Here is a 6,665-nt window from a genome sequence, read left to right on the forward strand (position 1 = left end):
TTGCCTTGGGGACAGTTACTCTGATCTTCATTTCCATGCCGTTAGTTTAACAGCTCTTCATTAAAAATCAGGTTGATTGAACATTAAACATGTTCTGAGATAATACATGCAATTCTATATTTTAAGTCAGTCAGATCAGTTCAGTTCAGTCGCTCACATGAATCACGGCACACCAGGCCTCCCTGTCCATCACCAACTCCCGGAGTTCACTCAAACTCATGTCCATCGAGTCAGTGATGCCATCCAGCCATCTCATCCTCTGTCGTCCCCTTCTCCTCCTGCCCCCAATCCCTCCCAGCATCAGAGTCTTTTCCAGTGAGTCAACTCTTCGCATGAGGTGGCCGAAGTACTGGAGTTTCAGCTTTAGTATCAGTCCTTCCAAAGAACACCCAGGACTGATCTCCTTTAGGATGGACTGGTTGGATCTCCTTGCAGTCCAAGGGACTCTCAAGAGTCTTCTCCAACACCACAGTTCAAAACCACCAATTCTTTGGTGCTCAGCTTTCTTCACAGTCCAACTCTCACATCCGTACACGACCACTGGAAAAACCATAGCCTTGACTAGACGAACCTTTGTTGTCAAAGTAAAGTCTCTGCTTTTTAATATACTATCTATGTTGGTCATAACTTTCCTTCTGAGGAGTAAGTGTCTTTTAATTTCATGGCTGCAGTCACCATCTGCAGTGATTTTGGAGCCCCCCAAAACAAAGTTAGCCACTGTTCCACTGTTTCCCCATCTATTTCCCATGAAGTGATGGGACCAGATGCCATGATCTTAGTTTTCTGAATGTTGAGTTTTAAGCCAACTTTTTCACTCTCCTCTTTCACTTTCATCAAGAGGCTTTTTAGCTCCTCTTCACTTTCTGCCATAAGGGTGGTGTCATCTGCATATCTGAAGTTATTGATATTTCTCCTGGCAGTCTTGATTCCAGCTTGTGCTTCTTCCAGCCCAGCATTTCTCATGAGTTACTCTGCATGTAAGTTAAATAAGTAGGGTGATAGTATACAGTCTTGACGTACTCCTTTTCCTATTTGGAACCAGTCTGTTCCATGTCCAGTTCTAACTGTTGCTTCCTGACCTGCATACAGGTTTCTCAAGAGGCAGGCCAGGTGGTCTGGCATTCCCATCTTTTCAGAATTTTCCACAGTTTATTGTGATCCACATAGTCAAAGGCTTTGGCATAGTCAATAAAACAGAAATAGATGTTTTTCTGGAACTCTCTTGCTTTTTGCATGATCCAGCAGATGTTGGCAATTTGATCTCTGGTTCCTCTGCCTTTTCTAAAACCAGCTTGAACATCTGGAATTTCAAGGTTCCCGTTTTGCTGAAGCCTGGCTTGGAAAATTTTGAGCATTACTTTACTAGCATGTGAGATGAGTGCAATTGTGTGGTAGTTTGAGCATTCTTTGGCATTGCCTTTCTTAGGGATTGGAATGAAAACTGACCTTTTCCAGTTTTGTGGCCACTGCTGAGTTTTCCAAATTTGCTGGCATATTGAGTGCAGCACTTTCACAGCATCATCTTTCAGGATTTGAAACAGCTCAACTGGAATTCCATCACCTCCACTAGCTTTGTTCGTAGTGATGCTTTCTAAGGCCCACTTGACATCACATTCCAGGATGTCTGGCTCTAGGTGAGTGATCACACCATCGTGATTATCTTGGTCGTGAAGATCTTTTTTGAACAGTTCTGTGTATTCTTGCCACCTCTTCTTAATATCTTCTGCTTCTGTTAGGTCCATACCATTTCTGTCCTTTACCGAGCCCATGTGTGCATGAAATATTCCCTGGTATCTCTAACTTTCTTGAAGAAATCTCTAGTCTTCCCCATTCTGTGTTTTCCTCTATTTCTTTGCAATGATTGCTGAGGAAGGCTTTCTTATCTCTTCTTGCTATTCTTTGGAACTCTGCATTTAGATGCTTATAGCTTTCCTTTTCTTGTTTGCTTTTCACTTCTCTTCTTTTCACAGCTATTTGTAAGGCCTCCCCAGACAGCCATTTTGCTTTTTTTGCATTTCTTTTCCATGGGGATGGTCTTGATCCCTGACTCCTGTACAATGTCGTGAACCCCAGTCCATAGTTCATCAGACACTCTATCAGATCTAGGCCCTTAAATCTATTTCTCACTTCCACTATATAATCATAAGGGATTTGATTTAGGTCATACCTGAATGTTCTAGTGGTTTTCCCTCCTTTTTTCAATTTAAGTCTGAATTTGGCAATAAGGAGTTCATGATCTGAGCCATAGTCAGCTCCTGGTCTTGTTTTTGCTGATTGTATAGAGCTTCTCCATCTTTGGCTGCAAAGAATATAATCAATCTGATTTTGGTGTTGACTGTCTGATGATGTCCATGTGTAGAGTCTTCTCTTGTGTTGTTGGAAGAGGGTGTTTGCTATGACCAGTGTGTTCTCTTGGCACTGGTTCTTGGTTCTCTATTAGTCTTTGCCCTGCTTCATTCCGCATTCCAAGGCCAAATTTGCCTGTTACTCCAGGTGTTTCTTGAATTCCTACTTTTGCATTCCAGTCCCCTATAATGGAAAGGACATCTTTTCTGGATGTTAGTTCTAAAAGGTCTTGTAGGTCTTCCTAGAACTGTTCAACTTCAGCTTCTTCAGCATTGCTGGTTGCATAGACTTGGATTACTGTAATATTGAATGGTTTGCCTTGGAAACGAACAGAGATCATTCTGTTGTTTTTGAGATTGCATCCAAGTACTGCATTTTGGACTCTTTTGTTGACCATGATGGCTACTCCATTTCTTCTAAGGGAATCTTGCCCACAGTAGTAGATATAATGGTCATCTGAGTTAAATTCACCCATTCCAGTCCATCTTAGTTCAATGATTCCTAGAATGTTGACGTTCACTCTTGCCATCTCCTATTTGACCACTTCCAATTTGCCTTGATTCATGGACCTGACATTCCAGGTTGCCATGCAATATTGCTCTTTACAGCATTGGACCTTGCTTCTATCACAACTGGGTATTGTTTTTGCTTTGGCTCCATCCCTTCATTCTTTCTGGGGTTATTTCTCCCCTGATCTCCAGTAGCATATTGGGCACCTACTGACCTGGGGAGTTCCTCTTTCAGTATCCTATCATTTTGCCTTTTCATGCTGTTCATGGCGTTCTCAAGGCAAGAATACTGAGGTGGTTTGCCATTCCCTTCTCCAGTGGACCACATTCTGTCAGACCTCTCCACCATGACCCTCCTGTCTTGGGTGGCCCCACAGGGCATGGCTTAGTTTCATTGAGTTAGACAAGGCTGTGGTCCTAGTGTGATTAGATTGACTAGTTTTCTGTGATTATGGTTTCAGTGTGTCAAAGTATGGAACATTCGCAAGGAATACAGAATTCTGGGCTAATAATTGTGGGGAAACCCTCTCATCCCTTAGGCTTGTATGGAAGAGAGCTGCCTGACAGGACCTGGCACAAGGCTAATCCACAGCAACTTGGAAGGCAGGAGATTGAAAGAATAAGTACGTTTGTTACTGAAAGAGTGGGTTCCGGCTGCTTGATGCTCAAAAGGCAATAAGCAGGCCGGGTTGGTGGAAAGAAAGGTTTGGTTTATTTCAGATGCTGGCAACTGGAGGGGAAGCTAAATGTCTGTCCAAAGGTCAGCTCCCCCCACAGACAATCGGTAGGCAACAACTTTTATAGATGGGTGGCAGGGTCGGGGTTGGGGGGCGCTGTATGCAGAAACAGTACAGTCAGCTCTGACAGGCATCTTGACATTGGTCATGGGAGGTCTGACCAGCATCATCTTGGTTGTTTTAGGTACAGTTAATCTTCAGTTCCAGGGTTGGTTTTTTTTCCATTTCTTTGAGCTCATTTCTCAGAATTGTGGCAACTGACATCACAGCAATAGTCTGGTCATCATCTGGTTAACTTTTTCACCTGCTGGCGGTTTCCGTATCTATAAGACAGGTCACAGGATGTGGCTCAGAATATCATCTATGGGATAGATAGGAACTAAAGGTCCTTGACTACGCTTAATGGCAATGTTATTACTATTTGGTCTCCTTTGACTGTTTTCCGTTGTTCCTGCATCTTCTCTGATTTCTCATATCTTCTCTGATTTCTCACATCTTCTCTGATTTCTCACTGCTCTGATTAAACGTATTCTTTAGCTAAATTTTTTCCACAAACGAAAGGCAGGCTGAGGACACGGCACAGGACCGGGACCGCAGAGCCCTGCTCCATTTCATACTGATCACCTCTCTCTGTTTACACGGTGATCTACTGCCAGTGCTTCTGATTGGCCAAAGACAATTGAGAGCCAGGGGGCGAGGGATTCTGTTGATGTGGACCATATTGCCAGCCTCTGGAGCACAGAGCAGGCTGAGTAGGAACGGAGACCATGCTAGAGGTCAATGGACCATACCCAGGAAATAGAAATGGGCCAAATCAGTGCTTGTGCTTTGATAAAACTGACTTTCTGAGCGTGCCAAATTAAGAACCAGCTCCTAGATCTAGAGAATCTCCATCGAGTATGGATCCCTGTACCAACCTAAATAATTGGTCAGTCTGACTACTGTAATCCTCTCTTAATCCCTGTCTCCATCACTTAAATTCAAAAAGACCTCTGACCCAAGTTAAACCAGCCCCTGGCTTTGGTCCCCTTTATGCACTTTCTAACCAGCTGGCACAACAAAATGCCACTTGCTGAAGGTCCCTCCAATGAGGGCCAATGCCAGCTCAGTATTTACACTTTGTTCTGACCTCTGGGGTGGCCCCGTTTGTTGTTCTTGCCAAAGGCTTCCTCGGGAAATTTCACAATCCCGTCTGCTCAACAGATATCTGCCCTGAGGTAAGTTTGGAAAAGTTACAGACTTAAGCAACAGTCAGAAAACCTGGCTTCTGTTCCCAGACTTGTACAAAGTACAACTCTTCTGCTGTACAGGCAACCAGAAGAGATGCTGGAGGTGGTGTGTTTATTCAAGCTGTCGGATGAGGGCAAGTGTCAACATGTTAGCCCAGTTCAGCTTCCTTTCTTGATCCTTACTTAGAAACCACTCAAGGCAAGTATTACACATGAATCGTCCGTCCTTTTTTCCTTTAATGATACTTGATCTCATACGGCTCATCCTCACCAGGATGTCTCACTGTCATGTTTGGCTCAGGCTTGCTTTCTGGATAGTGCTCGAGGCACTGGTTCTTCCTCTCAGCTCTGGTCTCTATAAATATGTGCGGTGGACTCTGGCTGGAACAACATAGGTTTGAATAGCATGGGTTCACTTAAAGGCAGCTTTTGCTCAATAGCAAATATCAATGCCATTGGCTGAGTCAGCAGATGTGAAACATGGGCTACAGAGGACTTGTGCTATGGAGAGCTGACTATGAGTTATAGGAGGATTTTCAGTCCCTCAGTGGGTGGGTCCCCTGAACCTCAGTGTCATCCAAAGGTCAACTGTACTTGTCCTGGGTCTCATTTCCCACACTGAGTTGAAGAAAATGGAAAGAATAAAGAGAAATGAACCAGCTATCTGTTGCTAAATGAGTGATGTTGTTCTCAATATGCGCTCTGCCCCTTACTAACTTAGATATTGTAGCTTTAAAACTTCTCACTCTCCAACTCAGTGGCCTGAGACATTTTAGGTTTCAATTCTGAGGTTTGAGGTTAGGCTCTTGAGTAAGAAAGACCCAGAATTCTGGGTATTCACAGCACTATTTTTGAGAGCAAAGATTTCCCCATAATACGGTCATGTGTGCTCAAGAGAAGGAAGAGGAAAATATGGAGAAATGAGTTCCTAGTAGGTGCTGAATGTGTTTGATGTAGTTTTTGCTTATTTAGACGAAGTGACCAAGGTGGGATGACTATTGCAGAGTACCAGCATAACACTGCAATGGTTTTCTGCTCCTGGTTCCCATGCCTACTAGCTTAGTTCCTGCATTTCCCTTGGCTAGACCGTAGTTTCATAGTACAATTGACTCTATCGTCTACATAAGGTCTCATTCCACCTTAATGAGAATAAATCCATTTCTCCATCTCTTTAATGAATATTTGCTTCTTGTCTTACCTTGTCCCCTCATCAGTCTTCTTTTATATGACTCCAAACTACCCTGCTATAGAAATCTGACAAAACTCAGATGAATAGAACAGATAAAGAATATTTAAAGTTCTTACTGTAGCAGTTTCTGCATCCTCCTGCTTCTACTGAAATTATAATTTACACTTATCTACTAATCATGCAATAAGAGTAGAGATTCAGATTACATACAAAAAAGGGCTCCCTGGCTGGAGATGTGAGAGATGCTGGAACAGGTTATTGGGGAATGCCGCAGACTCCTCTTCCCGGATAACCTAAAAATAATGGGAAAAGGATTATCTGTTTGGGCTGCTTAAGGTACCTGAAACAAGAGACAGGGCAAAATGATTTTGGCAGTTCTTTTCCTAGGAAACAGAAGAGCCTGGTGATTGACAGTATGGAGTCTAGAGTCAAACAGACTCAGAAATGAGACCCAGTTCTATCACTTCCTAGCTGTGAAGTCTTGGGCACACTACTTAATCTCTCCACAGAGAGTTATAATGAGGATTAAATAAGATTCATGGATTCAAAGTGTTTAGCATAGAATCTGGCACCAGAGAAAGTACTCCATAAATATTGGCGTATTGCAATACTCCAACATTTGGAGTATCTGCATTTAGTCTTGAGTTGTATTAAT

Source organism: Oryx dammah, unplaced genomic scaffold, assembly GCF_014754425.2.
Source record: "Oryx dammah isolate SB20612 unplaced genomic scaffold, SCBI_Odam_1.1 HiC_scaffold_17, whole genome shotgun sequence".
NCBI lineage: Eukaryota > Metazoa > Chordata > Mammalia > Artiodactyla > Bovidae > Oryx > Oryx dammah.